The sequence below is a fragment of the Heteronotia binoei genome, chromosome 14 (assembly GCF_032191835.1).
Source record: "Heteronotia binoei isolate CCM8104 ecotype False Entrance Well chromosome 14, APGP_CSIRO_Hbin_v1, whole genome shotgun sequence".
NCBI lineage: Eukaryota > Metazoa > Chordata > Lepidosauria > Squamata > Gekkonidae > Heteronotia > Heteronotia binoei.
Window position 1 is genome coordinate 47,323,449 of NC_083236.1, and position 10,524 is coordinate 47,333,972.

Genomic DNA, 10,524 nt, shown 5'->3' on the forward strand with positions numbered 1-10,524 from the left:
CTTATGTTCTTAATTATGCAACACTAATGTAGTTATTATGCTATCAATATTAGTAGTAGTTACTAGTTCTGTGTTATTACAGTGACATTAAGATTCTAACAATGATTATGAATAATAATTGCACCGTAGTACTGATACTTTATTTGTTGACATTAATATTGTAACAATATTATTATTACTTCCAAGAATGTTATTTTAATTAAATAAAGAGTAGCAGTTTAATGTTATTGTTTTATTGATATTATTGTTATTAGCTTTAATAGAGAACCTAAACGACATCAATGCAAGCTCATGGCATGCTTTCCCCCTCTCTGTTGTCTTTTTCAGATATGATGTGTAGTGTTTTTAAAAGTGAAGACACATCTGCCAGTCCAATGCTGTGCATGTCTGCAGCAAAGGAAATCTGTATTCAAATGTTTGCTCCCAAGTACTTGTGAAGCCCTGTGGTGCAGAGTGGTAAGCTGCAGTACAAGCTCTGCTCATGACCTGAGTTCGATCCTGGCAGAAGCTGTGTTCAGGTAGCCGGCTCAAGGTTGACTTAGCCTTCCATCCTTCCGAGGTTGGTAGAATGAGTACCCAGCTTGCTGGGGGGAAAGTGTACATGACTGGGGAAGGCAGTGGCAAACCACTCTGTAAAATGTCTGCCGTGAAAATATCGTGATGTGATGTCACCCCAGAGTCGGAAATGACTGCTGCTTGCACAGGAGACTACCTTTACCTTTTTAAAAAAAAATCTTGTGAACAAGATTGTACTGTGGAATACCTATTTGTGCAACATAGATATTAAAAATGGTGTTATGGTTTCTCAGGGCCACTATTTATTTATTACACTTTGTAAACTTGTTTACTTCATTTCCACTTCTGTCTTAAGTAATTAATCCCTGTTTGTACACTACAAACTACATTCAATTCCAATGCTTTTTCTTTTTTTCAAGAGCAGTTACTGTAGTTGCAAAGAGAAAAACAGTCCAGGGCTTTTTTTTGTAGCAGGAACTGCTTTGCAAATTAGGCCATGCACCCCTGATGTAGCCAGTCCTCCAAGAGCATACAGGGCTCTTAGTACAGGGCCTACTGTAAGCTCCAGGAGGACTGGCTACATCAGGTGGGTGTGGCCTAATATGCAAAGGAGTTCCAGACTGGAAAAAAAGCCCTGGTGATAACAGTCACTCATCCCCTCCTTGGCCCATAACAATTAAGGAACCTTTCGAGGGTTGCCACGTCTCCCCCGGCCACTGGCAGGGGACTGCGGGGGGGAGGGGACATAGGGTTGCCAGCTCCAGATTGGGGAAACTCCTGGAGATTTGGGGGTAGGGTCTGGAGAGGACAGGGAGCTTGGTGAAGTATAATGCCATAGAGTCCATCCTCCAAGGCATCCACTTTCTCCAGGGGAACTGATCTCTGTAGTCTGCCGATGAGCTATAAAATTCCAGGGAATCTCCTGGTGCCAGTGGCCATTGTGAGGAAACAGCAGACAATTAAGTGCCCTGTCAAACCAAGTTTACAAGAAACTTGCTGAATGGAGGGCTTGTTTACAAATAAATCATGGAATCACAGAGCTGGATGGGGCCCCGGAGGCCATCTAGTCCAAGCCCTTGTTCAGTGCAGGTTCAGCCTACAGCATCCCTGAAAAGTGTCTGGGATATAGGAGGATCTTCTGTGTTGGTCTCACACCACCCTTCATCTCAGCTGGAGGATCATCTTCTCCAGGTCCCGATAGAAGTTTTGTTCAAGAGCTATCAGGAGACTATCTCAAAAAGAAAAAAAAAGAAAGGAGGAGAAGCAGCAGCAGCAATAGTTCATATTAAGATATCATCCACCTCTCAAAAGCCTTGAATTTCATTAAGTGTCATTTTAAACCAAAATCTCAAGATATGTTCATATCAGTTACAGGGCAAACTCACAACATCAGGGCAAACTCACAACAGTTACAGGGCAAACTCACAACCTGCAGATCTGTTTACGTGCTGCAGCCCAGGGCTTTTGTCGCACCTGTGTCATCTGCTTTCAGAATTCAGGTTTGCAACAAACATTCCCTCTCTCCCCAGCACATGAGAAAGGACAGCTCTTGGCATCTGTGGAGGTGTGGGTAAAATGGTACAATAACCAAGAAGTAACAGGAGTAAGAAAGTCCAGTGGGAATGATTAATTACTTGCCATTAGAAGTCTGAGCAGCAAGCCATAGAGTTGCTTGCAAATTTAATGGGTTTTTTTTTTAAAGCAACCAGCAAACACTATAGAATTCTCAGACTGAAATGTGGATGGTTGTGGCTACCTACAACCTCTAACCAGCAGAGGGCGCTCTGGCTCTACCCATATTATTATTTCGATTTCAAGACTATAAAGTGACAAACCTCATAATTGGGAGTTTTCTGCTACAATGCGGTATGTCCTTCCAGATGAAGCTTTAATCTGTAGCTCTGTAAATTCATGCTCCATTATGCCACCATATGCTTTGATTCTCCTTGAAGATGCTGCGGTAATCTTCGCATTTCGTTCTGCAATCGTGGCTCAGCGTGCTTGACGGCGTATTGTTTTCTTCTTGCGTCTTTTTGAGATTACATCTTAACGAGTCTTTGAACAAGTTTATTTGCAGTGTGCCTTTGAAGGGTATTGTTATTAGTGTCATAAGAAGACTTATGTCAATGACGATTATATGATGAATTTCAATAGATGGGCACAACATAACAAGAGCCTGCGGGGTCAGACCTAGGATTTGTCTAGTTCAGCCTCCTGTTTCCAGCAACGGACAGTCAGGTGCCTCTGGAAATTCCAAAAGAAGGAAATGAAAGCACCGTTTCTGTCCTGTAGCATTCAACATTTGTGTTCAGAGATAGACAGCCTAGAGGTTCCATTCTGCCATTGCAGAGAAGAAGATTATGATGATATTGGATTTATATCCTGCCCTCCACTCCGAATCTCAGACTCTTAAGAGCATCTGATAATCTCCTTTATCTTCCCCTCTCCCACAACATACACCCTGTGAGGTAGGTGGGGCTGAGAGAGCTCTTACAGAAGCTGCCCTTTCAAGGACAACCTCTGCCAGAGCTATGGCTGACCCAAGGCCATTCCAGCAGCTGTAAGTGGAGGAGTGGAGAATCAAAACAAAAAATCTGGTTCTCCCAGTGTAATGTATGCAGACTCAAGTGAGAACTGAATGCGTGTTCCTTCCGGGCTCATTGGAGCCAGACGGCCAGAGCCCGGGGACTTGGGAAGAATGGGCAGCAGGATTCAAAACCCTGCTGCCCTGCTCCAATCATGGGCCCCCTACTGGTTTCAATGGACCAATCAAACACTTGCGAGGGAACATGGGTATGTATATAGTTGGCCCTGTGGGCCCAGTTCAGCAGTCTTATATCATAGCCTTACTGTGTAATCAATAAAGAGCTGATGTTTCACTACCACCTCACCTCATCGATCCATAGAACCCGCTATCTTATACCCAGATAAAAGTCCGAGCGCTTCACCGCTACACCAAACTGGCTCTGCACCATACACCAAACTGCTTGGCATACAGCAGGTTTCAGGTTCAGTCCCTAATGTCTCCAGCTAAAAAGGGCCAGGCAGCAGGTGATGCGCAAGACCTCTGCCTGAGATTTTGCAAAACTGCTGCCAGTCTGAGTAGACAGTAGGAGACTTTGATGGACCAAAGGTTGAATTCCATCTAAGGCAGCTTACTGTGTTCCCAAGGGATGTAGTCCTTTTCAGGATTGCAGTGCTATTTTACATTAAAGGTAAAAGGGAAAGGTAGTCCCCTGTGCAAGCGCCGAGTCGTTACTGACCCATGAGGTGATGTCACATCATGACGATTTCATGGCAGACTCTTTTTTTACAGGGTGGTTTGTCATTGCCTTCCCCAGGCATCTACACTTCCCTCCCCCCCAGCAAGCTGGGTACTCATTTTACCGACCTCGGAAGGACGGAAGGCTGAGTCAACCTTGAGCTGGCTACCTGAACACAGCTTCTGCCAGGATCAAGCTCGGGTCATGAGCAGAGCTTGGACTGCAGTACTGCAGCTTACCACAGAAGTCCAGTGAACACATAAAAGACTAACAACATTTATTTCTATGTGTGCTTTCGTGAATCAGAGCTTATTTGACAAAGATAAGTCATGGTAGGTCTTTAAGGTGCTGTTGGACATTCTGTTTTGTTTTGCTGCAACAGGCTAACGCGGCTATCAGTTTCCAAACACTTTAACCTTTACTTGTAGGGAAGATGCTCCAGCCTCTGTGAGCATTTTAGTAGCTCTTTCCTGTGTCTCTTTTCCAATGCTATGGCCTTGTCCCTGAGACAGGGCCGCTAGATACATACATAATATTACAAATGCAGTCACAGCACAGACAACATAAAGGTACTGTGATACTGGCTTATTTATGTACAGCTTTTCCTAATAATTCCCTGCATTTTGTGTGTGTGTGTGTGTTTTATTGCCAGTCACTGCATATTGAACTAACTCAATAGAAAGTATTCTGAAAACAAGAATATTCATCACAAGGTAGAAAAAGCCTTGCAGAAAGCAAATCAGCATGGCTTCTGCAAAGTCCTGCCTCACCCACCGCACTTTGCCTTTTGCCATGACTTCCAAATAGCTCTCCTGGGAAATCACAGAGCCTACCAAAACTTTTTGAAGTCAGGAGTTTTTTATACCATTGCTGATTGTTTTGGAATTACTTAATGTGAATTTCATTTGCCCACTTCATGCTTTCTTCTGGAGTTCTTCGCGGGCTGTCCTGAATTCCCCCAACCTCCCTAATTTGGGCCACTCAATCACACACCCTCAACATAACCTACCTCACAGCTAGATTTGAGTCCGGTGGCATCTTAAGAGACCAACAAGATTTTTGAGGTAGAAGCTTTCAAGAGTCAAAGCTGCCTTTGTCAGACATCTGATGAAGGGTTGACTCTCAAAAGCTTATATCTCAAAAGCCACCTTAAGTGGCACTGGTCTCAAATGTAGCTGTTCTTATGGCTGCCCTCTGAAACTACCTCATAGGGTTGTCCGAACAAAATGCAGAGAAAACCATGTGTGTTGCTTTGAGTTCCTCAGAGGAAGAACTGGATAAAAAGAGCTGGGGAAACTGGGTGGTAATGTGGGAATTCCTGTGCAAATCCTAAACCTGGGGTTGCCACACTGCAACTTGGGAGCCACATGTGGCTCTTTCACACATATTGTGCAGCTCTCAAAAACTTAGAGAAGGCGTTTGTCTTTTTAAATCACTTCTCTAAGTCAAGCCAGTTGATGGTTTGGAGAATGCAGTTAAAATTGCTTTCTTTCCACCCCTCTCTCCCTATTTTCTTTCCTGCCTGCCTACCTGCCTGCCTGGCGGCTCTCTGACAGCTGATGTTTATTCTATGTGGCTCTTACATTAAACAAGTTTGGCCAGCCCTGTCCTAAACAGAATTACTGCCTTGCAAGTCGGTGAGCTTCAAAAGGTGTAGCTCTGCTAAGGACTGCATTGTTACAGTAATTATGGTTTTGGATAGGGCTTTTTTTCTGGAAAAAGAGGTGCCGGAACTCTCAAGAGCAAAATGAAGGAGAAACACACAGGATTCTTTGCAACAGTATTATTTTGATATGCTACAGACTTACCTCTACTTTAAAGCAGTTTCGAAACCTTAGACATGTCACCAATTTCCTCAGTTCTTTTTCAGGTCTTATTTTTGCTGCCTAGCGCAGAATGATGACCTTGAAGCAACCATCTTTTAACATAACTTTGTTGGATCAAAGACTCTCATTCTCCCCTGGTGCCCCTCATGAACTTTTAGACCAGGGGTGTCAAACTCATTTGTTATGAGGGTCGGACGTGACATAAATGAGACCTTGTTGGGCCAGGCCATGTCAGGCTGGGCTGAGCCATGTCAGTCAGGCCAGGCCATGTGTATACCTATTTAAGATTAGGTAGCAGAGATATAAACTTTATAAAGGATTCAGACTAACACAATCAAATATATATATTTTTAAAAACTTAAAACATGCTTAAAACATTAGCACTCATTGGTCTTAAAGGTGCTTTCATTGTATTTCTCCCATGGGATCCAGGGAACTGGGCAAAGGAAGCTCTGACTCTTTCCTTCCTTCCCCCAGGGGACTGGGGTGGGCAGAGCCTCAGCCAATAGAAGACTTGGCTCAATAGCTCTGCTGTGTGATTGAGAGAGTCTGGAAAAACAAGCTGCCTCCCCCCACTTCCTTCCCAAGGGAAGAGCCTCAGCCCATGGAGAAAATAGAGGTTTTGCTCTGGAGCTCCTGTGCAATTGAGCACGTGGATGGAAGCAAGACATAGGGAGAAGGAAAGAGATGATAGCCAGTTGCTCGGGGCCTGATAGGAGCCATTGGGGGGCCTGATTCGGCCTCTGGACTGTGTGTTTGACACCCCTGTTTTAGCCATTTCTTGAGGGTTTTGTTTTTGCAAAGAGGTTCCAGAACTCTATCCTGGCACGTTCCCCCAGGGGAAAAAGCCCGGGGTTTGGATCTTTGAGATCAATGCCTTCATTATTAACCACACTACACAATAAGATTCAAAGCATTGACTGTGGGATTCCTGAGCATCTGAGCTTACTCGAAGCATCTGTGCTAACCAAGGGACTACAAACTGACCTCTGGGGAAGAAAGGCAACCACTTTGTGTGGCTTTTGAGAGAGATGCTTGGAGCGGAATTGCTTTTGCTCGTGCGCAGCCAGACAGAATTACAGATTTAGGGCAGTCGCCTGTCTGTGAATGAAAGCCAAGCGGCTTTATCCTGTAGCAGAGCCCCTTCTCGTTAGGAGCAGCTTGGGTTTAATATCTTGGAACATGTGGGTCAGTGAGACATATGCGCCCTGCATGATGAGCACATACATAGGAGCTATTGAGCATAAGGGATAAAAGTCTGGCGTAATAGTAGTTAAAGCATAGCATGGAGGTAGCCTTCTTTTCCCTTAATTGTTTAAACGGCTGAACCTATGGGAATCTGCAGTCCCTTCGACAGCTGTGAAAGGTAGAGTAGGAGCGTTTCCCCATATTGCCAGATGAGGGGCCGAGGATAAGAGTGGTTTTGCCTATGCCACCTAAGAACATAAGAAGAGTCCTGCTGGATCAGACCAACGGTCCATCTGGTTCAGCATTCTGTCTCACACAGTGGCCCTCCAGTTCCTCTGGATGGCCAACAACAGGCCAGAGAGGCTGAGGCCTTCATAAGAACATAAGAAGGGCCCTGCTGGATCAGACCAGTGGTCCATCTAGTCCAGCATCCTGTCTCACACAGCGGCCCTCCAGTTCCTCTGGATGGGCCCGTTTACGGGAAAAGGCAGAATATAAGCCTATTAAATAAATAAAACTCACCCCTAGTTCCAGATCATTTATGAAGAAATCAAATAGCACCGGGTCCTATATCAATCCTCGTGCGACTCCAATGCTTACTTCCTCCACTGTTAACTCTACCTTGATTTATACTCATTGCTTCCTTTCATTTAACCAGTTTCTAATCCATAAGGGCTCTTCTTTTCCCTTGACTTTTAAAAGTCCAAGTATATAATGTCTACTGGGTCATCACTTTCTCAAAGAACTCCAAAAAGTTGATAAGGCAGGACTTCGCTTTGCAGAAGCCAAACTGATTTTCCCTCAGCAGACCTTGGTGCTCTATATTATAAAGAAATAAATATGCTTAACAATTCTGTCTTTGATTACAGTGAACTTATAGCAGAGGTAACATTTGAACAAGGGGCTTTCTTGGCATCTTGAGAACTGCAGCACCAGTTCCCAGCAGAATTGTTGTGTTTATGAGAAGAGCTCTCCTGGGTCAGATCTAGTCCAGCATCCTGTCTCCCAGAAAGGCCAGCCAGTTCCTTTGAAGGTCCAACAACAACAGGGCATAGAAGCTAAGGGCTTCTCTCTTGGCACTAGGATTCAGAGGTTGGCTGCCTCTGAACCAGGCCCATAGCCATGATGGGGTGCACAGGGTCCCAGCCCCACCACTTAAACACCGAGACCAGGACCCTGGCCCTACCACTTACCACCCTGGCTCTCTTCTGTCCTCCCCTCCCCTCAGAGGACAGGTCCCTCGCTGGCCCAGAGGGAAGCAGGTGGGCCAGAAGGAGTGGGTGGTGGGGCCTGGATTTCCCCCCTTGTGGCAGGAGGCACTGGGCTCTGGTGGGTGGGGTGGAGCATTCCTGTGCCTTGAAAGTGGCATTGGTTTGAAAGCTTGAAGGCCTGAAGGCTTGAAAGCGGTATTTAATTTGTTTTTTGCTCCAGAGAGGGGGTTATTGGCAGCCCCTCCCCCCCCCCAAAACCCTCTTTCTCTGTGCCCCATCAAACTTTAAACCCTGGCTACAGCCCTGTCTGAACGTGGAAGTTCCTTTTAGTGACCATGGCCAGTAGCCACTGATAGCTTTCAAATCTCGATGAAATGCAATGGGAGAAATTGCAGCAGGGCCTCTTTGCAAAGAACGCTGTGATGGTCACAGGCTTGTGCCTGCAGCTTGGACTACTGTGAACCAATTATATGCCACCAAGGGGAGACAAAGAGGTTCCCACCTGAACATAGGAAGTTGCATTCTACCTCATCTTCTACTTATTTACTTCATTTATACACCGCTTTGCTCCTTGGTGGGGAAGCAGCTTACACTGTTCTCATCTCCTCCATTTTTTCCTCAGTCAACCATCCTGTAGAATAGATTAGGCTGAGCGTGTGTTACCAAATGAGCTGCCGTGACTGATTTGTCCCTGCAGGATGTTATGCCACCATATTTCCAATGTAGGGCTCCTTCCATTTGCCAGGCCTTTTTTTGTAGCAGGAACTCCTTTGCATATTAGGCTACACCCCCCCCCCCTGATGTAGCCAATCCTCCAAGAGTTTACAGGGCTCTTCTTAGAGGACCTACTGTAAGCTCTCGGAGGACACTGGCTACATCGAGGAGGAGGTGTAGCCTAATATGCAAAGGAGCTCCTACTACAAAAAAAGCCCTGCATTTGCCATTACGAGTGGTTTACAGACTGGATTTTGGGTTGCTCTGTAAATAATGGAAGCATTAGCTCTTTGAAAACTGTAGAGGGGAGTTACTGCTGTTTAGTTACATTGACATCAGGCATCAAATATGAGCTAATCCCTGCAATGCTGATATTTTTGTGGGCTGTTATTCCTTTTGTTAGTCACCAAACTTAAGACGCCGGTGGTTGTAATCACTGCGTCAGTCAAGGTGACACACGTACTAATTCAGATCTTAAGCATAAAAGCACCTTTCCCAAATTAGCACAGGCTCTAATATCTGGTTCCATCACCCAGTTTTGTATAGACATTTAAACAAGCATTTAACTTCCAGAACAGAAGTGAAACGAATCTGAGAGTAATTGCAGTTTTGCTAGGAAGCTAAGGGCTTTGAGTCTGACATTAAGGCTGCATTCAGACACCCGGAGATGCTGCAATTAAAACACAGACGAAGCATGAATACAAACTCCTCACATATCCCACCTCCTGCCTCTTGACTGAGCATTTCTCAGCTAGAACAAGGTCCAATTCCTTGTGATGCTTGGCAAACGGGGGTCTGTGTCTTTCCACAGTCCAGAACATCAGTTTAATCCCATTTTGGAATCCTGGTTTGTATGAGCGGCTTAAGCAAACTCCTGTTCATTTTGTTTTGTTCCGTTACAATATACCACCAAGTATTTATTACAACACCGAAGTATAGTACAAAAGATGGCCTGAAGTTTTAAAATATCCCTTTTGAATAAAATATGCTCATCACTAGAAACCCACTGTGTTGATTCACTATGTTACATTGACTGAATTTTGAGCTAGGAGATACTTTCTTCAAATTTAGAAAAAGTTCCTATATTTAGATTTGCAGTGGGAACTCCTGTTCATCATTTGGATGCTGCAGTTCTCTGCAGTTTGATCAATCCGGGATGTGTTCTGCTGAGAGTAAGGTTTCCCACTCTGATGTGAGAAATTCCTGAAGACTTTGGGGCAATGCCTGAGAAGGACAGAGTTTGGGGGAGGGAGCTCCTAGGGGGTCCTAGAACATCCACCCTTTGTAGCCACTCTGGGACTTCTACTTCTTCTAGGCTCTCTGGTACATCACAGAAGCCACCCTCTGATGCTACTGTTTCTTCTGAGGCCCTAATGTCCATCCTCTGGAGATTGGTTTTCTTTGAGGATGGCAAGATCAGTAGTCACTTTGAGGTTGGCGGCCCTAAAGATGAGAGAAGCAAAAAGTGTGCAGGAACACAGCAGCGAGCTGTTAATGCCTCATCACAGTTTAATCGCACTTTGTCCTAAGTCCATGGAAGAATTCCACCTCTCTGCTTAGTAGACAACCAGTGTGCAGTCTTAAACGCAGTGTAGGATTGTGCTGTGTTACAAAATAGCTCTTACAGTGCAATCCTAAAAACTCTTTCCTGGGAGTAAGCATGACTGAATCAACTTGAGTAAGATTCTGAGTAGACCTGCTTAGGTAGGATCTCCCTCATGGAGAGTTTCAGCACTTCCCAATTTCCTATCCATTTCCCGTATTTTTGATTTGAACAAACAGTACAATCTGGCCCTGAGAAGCTCC